The sequence below is a fragment of the Trichechus manatus genome, unplaced genomic scaffold (genome assembly GCF_000243295.1).
Source record: "Trichechus manatus latirostris isolate Lorelei unplaced genomic scaffold, TriManLat1.0 scaffold00308, whole genome shotgun sequence".
NCBI lineage: Eukaryota > Metazoa > Chordata > Mammalia > Sirenia > Trichechidae > Trichechus > Trichechus manatus.
This window is the reverse complement of record NW_004444244.1, coordinates 724,318-741,671: the sequence shown is the minus strand read 5'-3', so window position 1 is coordinate 741,671 and position 17,354 is coordinate 724,318.

Here is a 17,354-nt window from a genome sequence, read left to right as displayed (position 1 = left end):
TGGAAGAATGTAATCAGTGTCACTGAATTGTACATGGAGAAACTTTTGAAATGGTGTAACTTTGGCTATGTATATTTTCACCAAAAAAAAGTCCTCAAGGTAGAGTGTTGATGTGTTGTGGGGTTCTTAAACAATGTCATAAAACAATATGTGTACTGACTGTTTAATGAGAAACTATTCTGAAAACCTTCATCTAAAGTACAATAAAAAAAAATTAAAAAAAAAAAAGCTTATGAGTGGCCATCTAAGATAGCTTTACTGGTTCCACCCCTAAGGGAGAATGAAGAATACCAAAGACACAAAGGCAAGATTAGTCCAAAGGACTAATGGATCACAGTTACCACAACTTCCACCAGACTGAGTCCAGCACACTTAGATGGTGCCTGGCTATCACCACTGGCTGCTCTGACAGGGATCACAATAGAGGGTCCAGGACAGAGATGGAGAAAAACGTAGAACAAAATTCTAACTCACAAAAAAAAGGCCAGACTTACTGGTCTGTCAGAGACTGGAGAACCCTAAGAGCATGGCCCCCTGGACACCCTTTTAACTCAGTACTGGAGTCACTCCTGAGCTTCACCCTTCAGCCAAAGTTTAGACAGGCCAATAAAACAAAATGAGATTAAATGGGCACACCAGCCAAGGGGCAAGGACAGGAAGGCAGGAGGGGACAGGAAAGCTGGTAATGGGGAGCCGAAGGTCGAGAAGGGGAGAGTGTTGACAGGTCATGGGGTTGGCAACCAATGTCACAAAACAATACATGCATTGTTTAATGAGAAACTAGTTTGCTCTGTAAATCTTCATCTAAAGCACAATAAAAATAAATAAATTCAGAAACTCAAAAAAAAAGGAGAGTAAAATTCTTATAAATTATTATGCTGTTGTGAACTATAGTAGTACACCCCCCACACACACACGCACACATTTTTTAGAAAAATACTGGGCCCATTCCAAATCCTAACTACATAGTTTAATTTAAAACTCTCTGTTCTATGTAGTGATTACATTTTTTTGTTATTGTTGTTAACTAACCATTGCACCATCAGTTCATACATTTCATGAATGGAAACAACACTTCTAATGGATAAACATGGCATGCCTATAAATGAAGTTTAAACAGCAGTGACTCTCTGTGGAAACAAATGTAGACATTTGACTGCTTCCCAGAAGTGGGCTTATCAGAGATGAACCAAGAAAATCGCAGACCTCTGCATTCAAGACTCATGGCTGGAAACAAGTGTAGATGAAAGTCAAGAAGGAGGAATTGAAACTTACAGTTTTGTAGGACAGAGGAGGAAAATGAGGGGAGGGAAGGGGCCAGAGTCTAGAGAATGACACCAACAAACACATTCTCACCTGGGTCCCTGGATGCGAGAACTCTCTCAACACCAAATGCAATTGTTGTGAGGTAATTCCATAGGAAGAAGGAACTCTCACCTTCTTTATAGTTTGGTGTTTACAAAACCCTCTAGAGAAAATGTATTTATGCATATAAGTACACAAGTGGATTGAGTAATGCTATTTGAATCAAGAGATGATTGGAGTGGAAAACTATATATGACATATAAAAAGCAGTTTACAAAACAAAACAAAAAAAGAAAGTGTGCCTTGCATTTAAGGATTTGAGGAGTTGTTAGAATTGAGGAAATGTTAGAATGCATCTCATAAGGTAAGAATCCTACAACTTCCAGGAGTTTGTGTTGCCCCTGAAGAGTATCAAAAGGGAAAAAGATAAACATTTAACAGTGAGGACATTCATACTGACTTTAAATCCCTCTGTGCATTCTTTTAGTAGCTGTCATGGATTGAATTGTGTCCCCCAAAAATATGTATATCAACTTGGCTAGGCCATGATTCCCAGTGTTGTGTGGTTGTCCTCCATTTTGTGATTGATGTAATTTTCCTATGTGTTGTAGATCCTAATCTCTGCCTGTGCTCAATGAGGCAAGATTAGATTATGTTAAAGAGGATTAGGGTGGGATGTAACACCCTTACTCAGGTCACATCTCTGATCCAATGTAAAGGGAGTTTCCCTGGAGTGTGGCCTGCATCACCTTTTATCTTACAAGAGCTAAAAGGGAAATGAGCAGAGAATTGGGGACCTCATACAATCTAGAAAGCAGAGCTGGGAGCAAAGCACGTCCTTTGGACCCAGGGTTCCCTCAAAGAGAAGCTCCTAGTCCAGGGGAAGATTGATGACAAGGACCTTCCTCCAGTGCCAGCAGAGAGAGAAAGCATTCCTCTGGAGCTGATACCCTGAATTTGGACTTCTAGCCTCCTAGACTGTGGGAGAATAAATTTCTCTTTGTTAAAGCCAAAAATATATATATATATATCTATATATACGAGATAAAGATAGATAATTGAACAACTGAATTTATCTACCTTCCTTCTTGAAATCTCTATGCAGCAATAGGAAAAGTGGTGTGTGTGTGTGTGTGTGTGTGTGTGTGTGTGTGTGTGTTTTAATGTCATAAACCTGTAACAACAGAATGGCAGAGGTGAAAAAAACAATAGCATTTTGGAAGCTGGAGGCAGATGTTAAGTGGTAACGAATTTACAAGACCTGAGAAATTTGACTTTTAAGGCAGCAGTGAGATAGCCAATATGCTACCTGGTTTACAGCATCAAATTCCTCCAAAGCTCAGGAATTAAAGCATTAGAGTAGATGACAGAAATGGGCTGATCATAGGACTGAAAACAGGAGGTTACATTGAAAGACTGTTTATGAGGAAATCAGACCCCTCTCCCAGATCTCATCACCCACTAAAAGGGACCATGCAGCTGCTCGTCCCAGACTCCAGCAGAGGTTAAAGTGTTTATGCTCTAGCGAAGATAAAACAAAGGTGTCTGGGCCAAGAGACAGCACACAGGGTTAAGGTGAGGGTAACGCACTGGAAACAAGAAGACTTAGTGTGTGTACTGAACATTCAGATGCTCCCCTCTGCCCAGGCTTCTTCTCCCTCTTGGGCCCCAAATCTCTGGCAGCCAGGCTTTATGCCCCCGACAGGAGGCCAGGAGAGGCAACCTGGGCAATCTGGCCCCAGAGGAAAAACCCATGAAAATGGACTGTCCGGATCACCCCGTAATGAGCCACAGTTAGTAAGTAAGCTTGTTTGTGCCCCATTCTTAGCTATGTGCATACAGTCAAGTTTAGAATCATAACCAATACTTATGTAGTACTTTTTATGTGCCAAGAACTCTGAGGTGGTTAAAATTACTATTCCCATTTTACAGATGAGAAAAGAGAGATATGGTGAGGTCAAGGAAAATGCCCAAGTACACACAGCTGGAAAGTGGTGGGCACGGTATTCTGACTCAGGCCAAGCCCACACTCCTCACGCCTCCCACACACTCTCCCTCTTCAGCACTATAGCTACATTGCCAGCTCTCCAAATATTTCCCTATATTTCTCCCATGTGACCTTTACAGGAAATTACTAGAAGATGAGCTTTACCGAAATGAGGTAGGAAGCTAAAAGAGAGGAAAAGGAGGAATCCAGAATGCAAGTGATCCAGTGTAAGAGGAAGGCGACAGATTTCCCAGGACAGCAACACTACACAGTTGAGAAGGCAGCCTTTCTAGATTGGAGCAGGCCAGAAGGAACACTCCAGAAACAACTTCCTTGGGAAGACGTGGTGTGTAAAATATCTCATTCGTATGAGCATATTGAGAGGAGATAGATACTTCTTAGGAAGAAAACTAGTTTGCATTAGTGATCAATACATAAAACTAAGTAAACAAAAAAATAAAAGTTATTAACTACGAGAGAAAAAATAGTGCAAGAAAAAGAAATTAATCCTAATTTATTCTATGGCTCAGTTGTGAATGTTTACATACTCATAATAATTTTTGTTGTTGTTAACTGCTATAGAGTTGGCCCCTGACTCATGGTGATCTCATGCACAGTGGGATCAAATTGTTATGATCCACAGAGTTTTCACTGACTAACTTTCCGAAGTAGATCACCAGACCTTTCTCCCTAGTCTGTCTTAGTCTGGAAGCTCTGCTGAAACCTATTCAGCATCATAGCAACATGCAAACCTCCACTGACAGATGGATGGTGGCTGTGCTTGAAGTGCATTGGCTGGGAATTCAACCTGGGTCTCGCACATGGAAGGTGACAATTCTACCACTGAACCACAAATGTCTTCTATAATAATATTTTTAAAAAACCAAACTCTTTGCCACGGAGTGCATTCTGACTCATAGCAACCCTATAGGACAGAGTAGAACTGCCCTATAGTGTTTCTAAGGCTATAATCTTTAAGAAAGAAGCTTGCCACATCTTTCTCAAGCAGAGCGGCTGGTGGGTTAGAACCACCAACCTTTCAGTTAGCAGTCTAGTGCTTTAACCACTGTGTCACCAGGGCTCCTTCCATAATAATGTAGACACAGAATATTAATCCAAAATACAGGTAGTCCCCAATTTATGACATATTCCAGTTACAACAAACTGCAATTACAACTGTCTAGGGTTTTGTTGTTGTTGTTGCTTTACATCTTATTGTTAGTAACACGTACTACATACAATATTGCAGCATGCAATTTGCTGATGTTATCATTCTCAGATGTTCACTCACAGACTTCCGGCAACATGGTGTTCTAGGCAAAAGCACGAAGCCGTCCCTCCACAGCAAAGATCTGAAAAACTAAGCCAAACAGAGAAAACAGCAATCCTGAAACCCTAAACATCAAATGAAGAGATGAAAAACTCAGCCAAGCACCAAATGTAATAAGAAACTGACAGAGAACAGAGAGTGAGGAGACATACATGCAGAGGCCACCTATCAGCTAACACAGCTCAGATCCGCCATCTTGGACTCCTATCAGAAACCAGGGAACAGAGAGTACAAGAAAGCAGCTTCACGGAGCTTCCAGCAGGAGACAGAACAACTGGTAAACAGCAATATAAGCTTTCCCACCCCTCACCCTTCTTCACCCCCACTCGGCCTCCTCTGCTTCCCATGGCCACAGTCTCTTGGCCGGGAAGCACTGGCTGCTTGGATTCCGCCCGCCCACAGTGGCCAACTCCCTGAGTACCATTTGTTGCCTGCTGGTGTTGCTTTTTTCTGCTTCTTTAGATTTCTTCCTTACTTCTCACCACCTCTCCCTCCTTTTGCTCAAATTCCTGGCTCCATGCACCATCTTTGCTTCTTCCTGAGGGGCTGTGGAGCTCGGCTCGAGTGTGGATCTGCTTCCCAGTCCATGCTGCCATGCTGGTGGGATCCCAGGGCTTTTGTTTGTTTTGAATTGTTGAGTTGGTTTCTTTTTCTTTCCTCTAGTTGGGAGCCCCTTCTGGCCGGGCAGTGCTGCGCACATTGGGACCTACCCCCTCAGCTTCCGCAGACGTGCAGACAGACCCCTGAGAGCATTTCTTTTTTCGTGAGTTTTTTTTTTTTCTTTCTGTTTTTTTGGGGGGGGGTTCTTGTTCCTTTTTTTTTAATTTGTTTTGTTTTCTCTCTTTTTCCCTTTTTGTCTTTCTTCATTACTCAGTTTCTCGTATCTCTATACCTTCCTTCTCTTCCTGTCCCTTGAATACCTGGCGCTGAGTGACACCTCTATGCCTTCTAGCCAGGCTGTACTTCAACACCTGGGAACAACTTCCCCAGACCTCGTAGCCACACCAGTGTGATCCCTGGGAGCTTTGCTTTCCTTTTTCATTTCTAATTTTTATTTATTCATTCTTTTCTTTTTTTTCTTCTTCTCCTTTTTTATTTTCTCCATTTCATAGTCTCTCCTCTCCACTCCAACGGCAAGCTCCCCTAGCACTCTTTTTTGTTTGTTTGTATGTTTTCTGCTCCTGTTCCTCTCTCCTCTCTCCCATATCCATCTTAGCTTCACACATCACAAACTCCCACCTCCATCCTGCCTACCGGCACAGTGAGATTAACATCACACCACCAAGCAGCAAAGGCATGGCCTACCGGAACCTGCCCTGTACTGATTACCAACTCACCCTTGTGGCTGTAGTCAGTGCCACAAACAACCCATCCCAGCAACTCCTCTTCAGCTAGACCTGCCCTGCTGTACCATCTCTGAGCAACTGACCCTGCCAATTGGAGAAGGATGTGAAAAGTAGCTTGCCCAGAGAACAGCAAACAACAAAGAACACACAGCCCGCCTGCTCAGACATAGCCAAATTTTAAAAAAAGGATGAAACAAACAAATCTACAATCAATAAATGAGAAAAATAACTACTGAATGCCCTGAAGACAGCAGACAATATCAAAACATTTACAAAAACAGGACAGGATGGTTACAGTAGGCATCCAAAATAAAACACCAGATGACTTTCCAGTAGAAGAAAAGGCACTAGAACTACCTGATAGGAAATTAAAATCTCTAATACTCAGAATTATCCAAGAATTGAAGCAAAAATCAGACAAAAATGAGGAAAAAATATACAAATTCATGGAAAAGACAGACTCATGGAAAATACAGACAAAAAAGAGGAAGAATTCAGGAAAATAATGCAGGAACAAAATGCCAAAATAAATTCACAATTAGAAATTATACAAAAACAATAATTAGAAATCCAAAAGATCAACAACAAGATCTGAGAAATGGACAGTGTCATAGAAGGGTTGAGGAACAGATTTGAAACAGTGGAAGACAGGATCAGCAGAACTGAAGACAAACACTTGGATACAACTCTGTTTAAGGAAAACTCAGAAAAAATAATGAAGAAAAATGAAGAGACCCTGAGAATTATGTGGGATACAATCAAAAGCAAAAATTTGCAAGTGATCGGAGTTCCAGAACAGGAGGAGAAAACAGAAAACACAGAGAGGATCATTGAAGAACTGCTGACAGAAAACTTCCCCAATATCATGAAAGATGAAAAGCTGGCACCCAGGAAGCACAACGAACCCTATATAGGATAGACACAAAAAGAAAATCACCAAAGCATGTCATAATCACACTCGCTAAAACCAAAGACAAACAAAGAATCCTGAGAGCAGCTCGTGAAAAACAAGAAGTCACATACAGAGGAGAAACAATAAGACTAAGCTCATATTATTCAGCAGAAACCATGCAGGCAAGAAGGCAAGGGGATGACATATATAAAACCTTGAAAGAAAACAATTGCCAGCCAAGAATAATATATCCTGCAAAACTCTCATTCAGATATGGTGGTGAAATTAGGACATTTCCAGATAAACAGAAATTAAGGGAATATGTAAAAACCAAACCAAACTTACAAGAATTATTAAAGGGAGTCCTTCGATCTGAGAACAAACAACTTCAGCTCACAGGCTGAATCTAGGACAGAAGATTGTACCAGCCAGACACCAATCTAGGAAATGAACTCTCAAGGACTATCCAAAACCAAAAGAAATACAACAGGGAATCAGAGCAGTTAATCTGTAAATGAAAACAACATCAGAACAATAAAAGAAGGAATAAACAGTGTAGGTATAGAATCTTCTAATGGAGAGGAAAGCAAGGTGATACCAAGTAATAATAGACTACGTCAAACTTAGAAAGATGAGGGTAAATTTCATGGTAACCACAAAGAATGTTAACAAACATACTCGTAAAAATAAAGAGGAAAAACATAAAGCTCTCATTAAAAACAAAACCTACAAAAACAAAAGAAATTAAAAAAATCCACAAACTAAAGGAATTCACCACAGAGAGAGTAAGAGGAACAAAGAAAATGGCAGCACCACTAAAAAAAGCACTACAAAATGACAGCATTGAACTCACACCTATCAATAATTACACTGAATGTAAATGGCCTAAGTGTACCCATACACAGAGGGTGACAGAATGGATAAAAAAACATGATCCATCAATATACTGTCTACAAGAGACACACCTTAGAAACAAAGACCTAAATTTATTAAAAATCAAAGGATGCAAAATATATATAAGCAAACAACTACCAAAAAAAAGCAGGAGTGGCAATACTAATCTCAGATACAATAGACTTTAAAACAAAATCCACCATAAAAGACAAAGAGGGACACTATATAATGATTAAGGGGACGATCTGTCATGAAGACATAACCATAATAAACATCTACGCACCCAATGACAGCGCTCCAAAATACGTAAAACAAACTCAGATGTTCACTCACAGATATTCAAAGATCAGATTTATAAAGATAATGGTAATAAAAGGCAATAATGATGAAAACTAAAAAGAAAAAAAGAAGTATTCAACTTACATCAGAATCAACTTATGATGGAGTCGTCGAAAGAAGTCCGTCGTAAGTTGGGGACAATCTGTATTATGCTGTAACTAAGTTGGGAGGAGATGTGAAGGGAAGTAAGCATTCATGAGTGGGGGATGGGGGAGATGAGGAAAGAGGACTAAATCTCAGCCTCCGCATTAAGAAATCAATGGATAATAGCCAACACTGAAAAGTCAGAAACTAGTGATACAGTGTGCTTTGTACAAATATAGAGGTAAATACAAAACAATCAGCTAAGAGTTGAAAGCACTTAACTCCAGGAAACAGGCAAAGGGCAGGGGGCTGCTGTGTTTTGTAACAAAACCTTTAAACTATCTCACTATTTAAACTATATATATATATGTATACATAGCTTTGATAAATATGTAAACTTAGCTTAAAAAAATAAATAAAATACAGTAGGAGAAAAGATCCGTTTAAAATAGCAACAATAATATTTACCAAAAAAAGAAGGAAAAAAAAACTAAAAATAAATTAGCACAAATATGCAAAACTTCTATGTATAAAGCCTTAAAACTCTAATGATTAACAGAAAATATAACTTGAATAAATGAAAAATATGCCTTTTGTATAGGAAAACTTAATGTTATAAAGATATAAATTCTCCCTAAAGTGATTTATATATTCAATATGATCCCAATAAAAATAACAAAAATATTTTGAAGGGGAATCTGGCAAAAAGGCACTAAAGTTTACCAGAGAAAAAAATGTGAAAATACCAGAGAAATTATTTTTAAACAAAAGAAGAAGAAGAATAGTGATAAAATAGAAAAAAGGGGACGTGCAGACTGGCCCTATCGGATATTAGGTTGCACTGTATAAAATTGCCCCTTTTTTTTCTAAATTTTATTTATTTTTGTTATTGTTGTTGAGAATATACACAGCAAAACATACACCAATTCAACAGTTTCTGCTGACACAATTTAGTGACATTGATTACATTCTTTGAATTGTGCAACCATTCTCACTCTCCTTTTCTGAGTTGTTCCTCCCCCATTAAGATAAACTCACTGCCTCCTAAGGCTCCTATCTAATCTTTCAAGTTGCTGTTGTCAGTTTGATCCCATATAGATAGTTCTTAAAAGAGATAATGCTCAAGACGGACTTTTTTTACTAGTTAAGCTAAGCTATTGTTTGGTTTTAAGACTTTAGGGGATATTTTTAACATCAAAAATGCTTGAATATTGGCATTTTCATACATTTCGACTAATAAAACTAATTCTAAAGCTATAGTAATTAAAAATTGGAAACCAAATAGGTCCAAACACATACAGGAATTTAATACATGACAGAAGTGCTACTTGAAAACTATGAGGGGAATGAACTATTCAGTAAGTGGTATTAGGACAAAAGGCTAGTGTTTTCAAATAAAGTGGATTCTGACCTCACTCTTTAAAACAAAATAATATAAGGAGAATCAAGCAGTTTAAAGAAAAACTGAAACCATAAAAGTAGTTTTAATTGTCTTAGGGTGTAAAAGCAAAACCAGAAGCTAAAAGCAGAGGATAAATTTGTCTACATAAGAATTAAAATCATCTGCCAATCAATCTACCAATACTGCCCAAAAAGTAAACAAAGTCAAAGTCAAAGTCAAATTGACGGGGAAAAGTGACATACATATGACAAGCAAAGGGTTAAAATGTGCAGTAAGTTCTTACAAATCAATAAGCAAAAGAAAACCAGTAAATAGAAAAATGGACAAAGGACTTAAGCACAACTTAGTGCTTTGCTGTTTAGTGTGGTGGCTCTAGCCACAGGTAACTGATTTAAATTGAGATCTGCTCTAATTGTAAAATATACACTGGATTCAAAAATTTAGTGCAAAAAATATAAAATATATCAATCATTTCTATATTGATTCTATGTTGAGACATTGGGTGACTAATATGCATTGCTAAAATTAATTTCACCTGTTTCCTTTTACTATTTTTAGTGTGATTACTATAAAATTTAAAATTATATATATGGCTTGCATTATATTTCTATCAACAGTGCTGGTTTATAGAATAAGAAATACAAATGGTCATAGATTTATTAACAGGAAAGTATGGGACGGTTACAATGTTGGTTAGGGTGTGAATATGAGCAACATTTTGAAGAATAATTAGTTAATACCTACTAATATTTTAAAAACACATACCATTCAACCCAGAAAATTCTCTTCTAGGAATTTTTACTACAGAACCACTCACATAAATGCAAAAAGATGTATATAAGAATGTTCATTGCTGCATTATTAGAAATAGAAAAAAAGAATCTAAATGTCTGTGAAAAACAAATCACCATAATACATTATAAAATCACCATAATACATTATAATAAGTCTATACAGTGGGTACTAAACAATGAGGGAGAGCTACATTTACATGCACTAACATAGGTGTGTGCCAGTGATATATATGGAATGAAAAAAGGATGGTTTCAGATGTATGCATAATTTATCCTCATGTTTGTTTTTTAAAAAGCCGTAGGTATGATATATGTTGGGAAGCCCTTCGCCATTTTTTTAAGCAAATAACGAACGTGCACCTTCTACATTTGTTTGCCAGCCACACCCTCCCCCATGAGGTACGTTTGTAAGTGCTACTATGCTAGGTTTTGTGGTTTTTTGTTTTTTTTTTTTACATGTTGCTATAAAAAAATAATTAGCATAGCACACTTACAAACATATGTCGCTGGGGGAGGGCACAGTTGGCAAACAAACATAGAATGTGCATGTTATTTGTGTAAAAATATGGTACTTTTTACTTTAGGCACTTCCATAATATAGTCACAATGAGCACATATTACTTTTATGTTTTTAAAAAAAAAAGCTATGACTAAATATAGTGGCTCCTGGGAATGAAACCTTCATTCCACCATTTCCTACATGTTGTAAGTTAGAGGAGATATTGAGGTGACTGAGGAAGTTTGGTGGCCCAGTTCACCCACCGTCTCAGAGGAGATGAATACAGTCACTACATGAGGTCTCTCTGCTCACTTAGAAATTACCACACACACCCCCATCTGACTCTGCCACTTCCTGGCCAGTGCTCGGTTGCCTTCCTCCCTTTCACGTAAGATCTCTCACACTCACCTTCCAGTCTTCCTGCCCAGTCCTTGTCTACTCTCCCTGTGACCATCTGACCTCCCCCTCTATGAGTTCCTGGCTAAAGTCACCAAGTCATTTCCTGACTGAGAGCGCAGCCCCCGCTCTGAGCAGCATAATGAGGACAAAGAAATGAGAAACTGGGGGAAGAGCAAGAAAAGGCAGGTCCAGGGCTCCAGTTTCCCCTTTGGGGAGACTCCACCTTTGCAAATGCAGTTTTCCAGCTACAGTTCTAAGTCTTTTCTCAGCCTCCAATTTCTCACCTCCTGGAATACCCTGGGTTTTTTTGTTGTTGTTTCCAAAAACAAGGCATCAGTAGAGAATTCTGTAATTCTCTCCTGTACTTTCAAAAGCAAGAAAGAATTGCACACCTTTTTAGGATCTGGGGACTTAGATGAAGAACGTTATGAGGTGAACATTCAGAATAAGTGCCTGGTCCATAAAGGTGGAGAGGACTTGAGAACTGAAGCCAGCTCCTCTTAAAATACCAGATTATTTGAATCCTCCTCCTCCCCTCACCCCCTTTTTCTATCACTGATATGGTCAAGGAACAAGAGGAAGCTAGTTATTTTGCCAGGGTTTTTCAGTCTTTTGTTTTGCTGAGTGGGGTATGCAAGATGAAGGGTGGTGTGAGGGAGGACACCTGAGAGCCAGCAAAAAGGAGGAGAGAGGTTTGGCAAAAAGGAGTCAGTGGCCACAGGGAGAAGAAATTAGGAAAAGAGTTGAACTGTTTAAAGGGGATGGTTAGGAAATGATACATGTTGTAGGGTAAAAACATCATAAAGTTTAGTGAAGCAAAAAGCAAGTTTTATTCGGCATATATTCAAAAGAGCAGAAGTGGGAAATGGGCAAGCATGCTGCCTGAGCCATGTCTGCCCGAATCCAAAGACTATTACAGAACAGGCAAGAATGGGAAAACGGACAAGCACGCTGCCACAGCCATGTCTGCCAGAGTCCAAAGAACCATTACAGAGTCATCAGCATATATTAACATTACAAATGGGCAAAACCATTGAACGCTTCATCTTTTCACAGATTGGCTAGAAACTGTGATCCTACATTTTGAATCCTCTTTCTTAACAATCATTGGTACAGGTTTCAATAACGATAGTCAGGAGGGTCTTCATTGGTCCAACAAATTTCTATTCACTAAATGCTAATAGAAAAAGATAAGAGTGGAAAGTCTTTTGTGTTGTGTTTGATCGGCTTTATGTGAAAGTTTCCCTAAAAGATATTTTCCAAGATTATCTTAGCTATTGTGTTTATACCTCAGGCCCCAATTGATGTGTCCTTGTGAGTCCTTGTGAGCCCCGCTCCAGCTGGGTCACATTCTCCATGCTCCAGGAGAGGGAATAATAACTCCAATATTATTTCCTAAATCATATAGTTTAATGTTAGTTGTCATCTCTTCCTCCTCCATCTCTTCCCAAAACTTCCATCAATATCTACTTTGCCCCTTTAGTTGGGTTTGGAGCTTGGTGATAAAAGAACATGTAAGACTAGCCTCCAGATTAATACTAGGTGCAAGGTTACACTTACATGAATAAATGTGTTTTACATTCATTTGTTATTTATTTCACGGATTTATTCATTCTTTCAGCAAATATTTAATAAGCATGTTCTCTGTGCCACCAGCCGTGTTGTACTGTGGTGGCTTGTGTGTTGCTGTGATGATGGAAGCTATGCCACCACTTTTCAAATACCAGCAGGGTCACCCATGCATGACAGATAGGTTTTGTCAAACTAAGACAGACTCAGAAGAAGGCCTGTGATATACTTTCAAAAATTAACCAATGAAGACCTTATAGGTCACAATAGAACATTGTCTGAATTTCTTGCTTTGGACATGTCATCAGGATGGATCAATCGCTAGAGGAGGACATCGCGTCTGGTGAAGTAGAGGGCCAGGGAGGGCAAGGGAGACCCTCGGGGAGATGGATTGGCACAAGGGCTGCAACAATGGACTGGAAGATGCCAGTGACTGTGAGGATGATGCAGGACTGGGCCACTCTAAAAATGTGTGGTGGAGGCGTCTAACCTTCTCTAACTTCACGAGTGGGAGAATCACTATCATCATCAACAGCCTAAGGCTTATTGCTATGAGAGGGCAGTCAGACATACCTCCACCCTCCAACCTTTTTACCAACTATGATATCAGCCGTCCCTCCCACAGCACACTCTACTTCTGTACTGGGTTTAATAGTTCATTGCAATGGCCACACAGAACTCAGAAACCGTACTTACAGTTATGGGGTTTATTAGGGAAGTAATAGGTTACAATTCAGGATACAGTTCTTCAGTCAGGACAGCCTCTTCTCAGCCATGCCCACAGAAAGGCCTCTCTGTGGCCCTCAGTCCCTCAGCCCAGCCTCCGCCCTGTTCAGGCAAGTGTTACAAAGCTCTTTCGCTCCACCAATAACTGCTCAGAGCCACCCCACTCAGTAAGCCTTGGCCTGAAGGCACTTGGGTCTTTAGCTCTGTGGGTCGGCAAGCCAGCTCTGCCAACAACTGCCTGAAGGCACCCTACTCTGCCAGCAAGCCTACTCCCCAAAGGCACTCAACTTTCTTGATCCATGGGCCAGGAAGCCCACCACGCCATCTCCTGCTGGTCTTCTTGTTCTGCTGCCTCTGCTGCTGCCATTTTTCTGCTGCTGCATCTTACTGTCTTTCCCTCTCTCCGGTGTTACAGCTTTCTATCTTCTGGATCTAGGAGGTTCTTACCGCAGGGACCCTGATTTCAAAGGATGGACTCTGCTCCTGTCTCTTCTTTCTTGGCAGTAGTGAGGTTCCCCCCCTTTGCACCTCTGGGATGGCTCATTTTAAGCCTAGTGGTTGGCAAAACTAACCAATCCCCTCACTGGGGTTCCATACACCTTATTTGCATGGTCCCTCCCCCACAAGGGTGCCATGCACCTTATTTGCATTATTAGCAAGCTATCTAATCCCTTTGGTGGGCCACAAACACCTCATTTGCATAGCCCCATCCAGTCATTTGGTGACAGTTACAAGACAATGGTGAGAAAAGCCATAGAAAAGCGATCCATCACATGACAGACCACCCCCCTGGCTTTTCTAGCCATAGTTCTTTCATACTTAGAGGATAACTCTCCTCTCCCAATCATCTTACCAGTCCAAAACTGTCATTAACAATTAGTCCTTCAGTAAGGCAAAGAGTCCTCAGGGTCACATTACTCAGGTACCAGCCATTCAGTTATGCTGCAAGTATTCATCTCATCTGGTCAGGTTCTCCAAAAGTCATCTCATTTTTACTCTTTTAGGCCTCTGATAAAATTTAACTGAGAGAAGATTATTCCCTTTCTCTGAGCCTCATGAGGTACCACCATAGCAAAACCTTTAAGAGATTTTAGGTTTGGCCAGTGTACTCCAGTCCAGCAACCTCCCCTTTAGTCTACTCTTTCATAGTTACAGCTTCTATAATTACAGTTTTCACAATCACAGTTAATCTTGTTAATAATCAACACTCACAACTGAATCATACAATCCTATCAGCATCTTCTCCCACCCTCTCTTCCCTAGACCCATCAGGAAAAGAGAAAACTATTCAGTGGGGATTCTCCCTTGTCACCCTCACTTTGTGTAAGCACACCCATGAAAGTGTGTCAGCCAACCACTTCATGCTTTTATCGCCTCCCATTTTAGATAGCCAATGTTTAAATTGCCCATCCCTATCAAACCAGTACTCTGAGGAGACAAGTATGTTCCTTGATATGAAGAATTTTCTGTTCTAAGCATCTGCACCCATAAGTAAAGTCCAGTCCAGAGCAAGGCATCAAATTGCAGCAATCTACACTAGCTCATGGTGTCAAATATCTTTCTCTTCATTCGATTGGGTTTTGGTCAGCTCATCCCTAACCATCCAAGCTAGGTCAGTGGGTACAGCCATAAGCTCAGGAGTCCACACACCTCCCCGCACCTCAGACAAGCCAACCCCTTCTCTCTCTCTCTCTCTCTCTCTCTCCTCCCTACCCTCTATGGGCTATGTCAACAGGCACCACCCATAGGCTCAGGAGTCCACACAACTCCCTGCACTCCAGACTAGCCAGCTCCTTATCTCTCATCCATAGCCCCTGTGGGTTAGGTCAATGGGTGCCAATAGGACATGTCCAAACTCAGCCCATCTCTTCATTGCTTCACCTCCCCCACTTCCATTCATCTTGTGGCCCCAGGTGGTCACCTCAAGTGAGCATACCAAGCTGTCTACTCACTGGCTCCTTTAACTTCCAGTCCTGAAAGGGGTTCTTCTGATGAGAACGAACTTTCCCTGCCTCGATGCATCTAACAGTAAACCACTTGGTTGAAATTTAAAAAACATAACAGTCATTTTTTTTTTGCAGGTCCTTCCTTCAGATGCAAATCTCCTGCTCTCCCAGAATTTCTGAATGGGTCTGCAGGTCTTTTCAAATGCAAATTTCCTGACTCTGAAGATTCTAGGTGGGACTTAGGTTTTTGACCTTAGCCCCCAATAGTCTATACACAGGGCTACTGCATTCAAACCAACAGCCTGTGTTTCTTTTGGGAAAATCCTAGTTCCCCTTTTAGCATATCCAATCAAGTATTTGTTGAAGGGAGAGTTACACATTCTCTATTATCTATAATATCCAATATTCATTTCCATCATACATTTAGGTCTGTTTTACAACACTGGGTAAGAGAAACATTCCATACCCAGAGTACATTCAAATAAACACACGACCCTTTTTAAAACATTCCAGTTCCATCTTCTCTTCTCCACACCTTGACTAGATAGGTATGGCCTTGGGCCTCTGGCTGGGTGGAACCAGAAGACTCTGGCCCCCTATCAATCATCTTGTTTAACTGGCCTGGATTTTGCCCCAAGCCTCTCCAGATGCTGCTTTTCTTCCCTCAGCTGCAGTACAACATCTCTTAGTTTCCTTTCAGCCATCACAGGTAACAACAACCAAAGCAACCATCTAAGAATCAAAAGTTACACTTCCCACGCCCCTTCATTCTTTCTCTTACAAAGTCTCATGCTTCTATGACCGGAGCCATTGCAATGAGTCTCACTTCTGACCCAACTGTGAAGGAGCCCTGGTTGCACAGTGGTTAAAGTACTCAGCTGCTAACTGAAAGGTGAGCAGTTTGGAGCCACCAGACGTCCCAGGGGAGAAACATGTGACAGTTTGCTTCTGTAAAGATTACAGCCTTGGAAACCCTATGGGGAAGTTCTACTCTGTCCTCTAGGATTGTTATGATTCAGAATTGACTTGACAGCAACAGGTTTGCTTTGGTTTGGCTAGTGAGCCCAGGAAGAGATGATAGAGGTTGAACCAGTGGAAATGGTTAGAAGTGGATAAATTCTGGGTATGTTTTGAAGACAGAGCCCACAGGATTTGCTGATTGAATGGATAAGAGTACGCAAGAAAGAAGAGAGTCAAGGGTGACTCCTAGGTTTGTGGCCTGACCATAGGAAAGATGGAGTTTCTATTAACTGAGATGGGAAAAACTATGAGTCGAGCAAGTTAAAGCAAGGGAAGATTCAAAGTACAGTTTTAGAGATGTGGGATAAAAAATAGATGTACAATCTGGAGTTTAGAAGAGAAGTCTGGGCCAAAGATATAAATTTGAGATCTACCAGGGGCCCGATGAGATTATCAAGGCAGTGAGTGTAGATAAGTACGAGAGCTAAGGCCTGAACCTTGGAGCACTCTAATGTTAAGAAACCAAGAAGAAAAGAAAAAACTAGTAACAGATACTGAGGAGTAGCAGCAGGGAGGTAGGAGGAAATCCACGGGAATGTAGTGTCTTGAAAGCTGGAAGAAGAAAATATGTCAAGGAGAATGTGCCAGATGCTGGTGACAGATCAAGTAAGAAGAGAACTGAGACTCGATTATTGTTGCTGGTGGACTTGATAAGAGAAATTACAGTAGCGTGGTAGGGGAAAAACATGACTATGGGGGGTTAAGAAAGAATGGGGAAAAAATCTTCGTGACCTAGGAATAGGCAAAGTTATCTTAGAACACAAAGGCAAAATGATAGATTGTACTTCATCAAAACTAAAACCATCTTCTCTTCAAAAGATC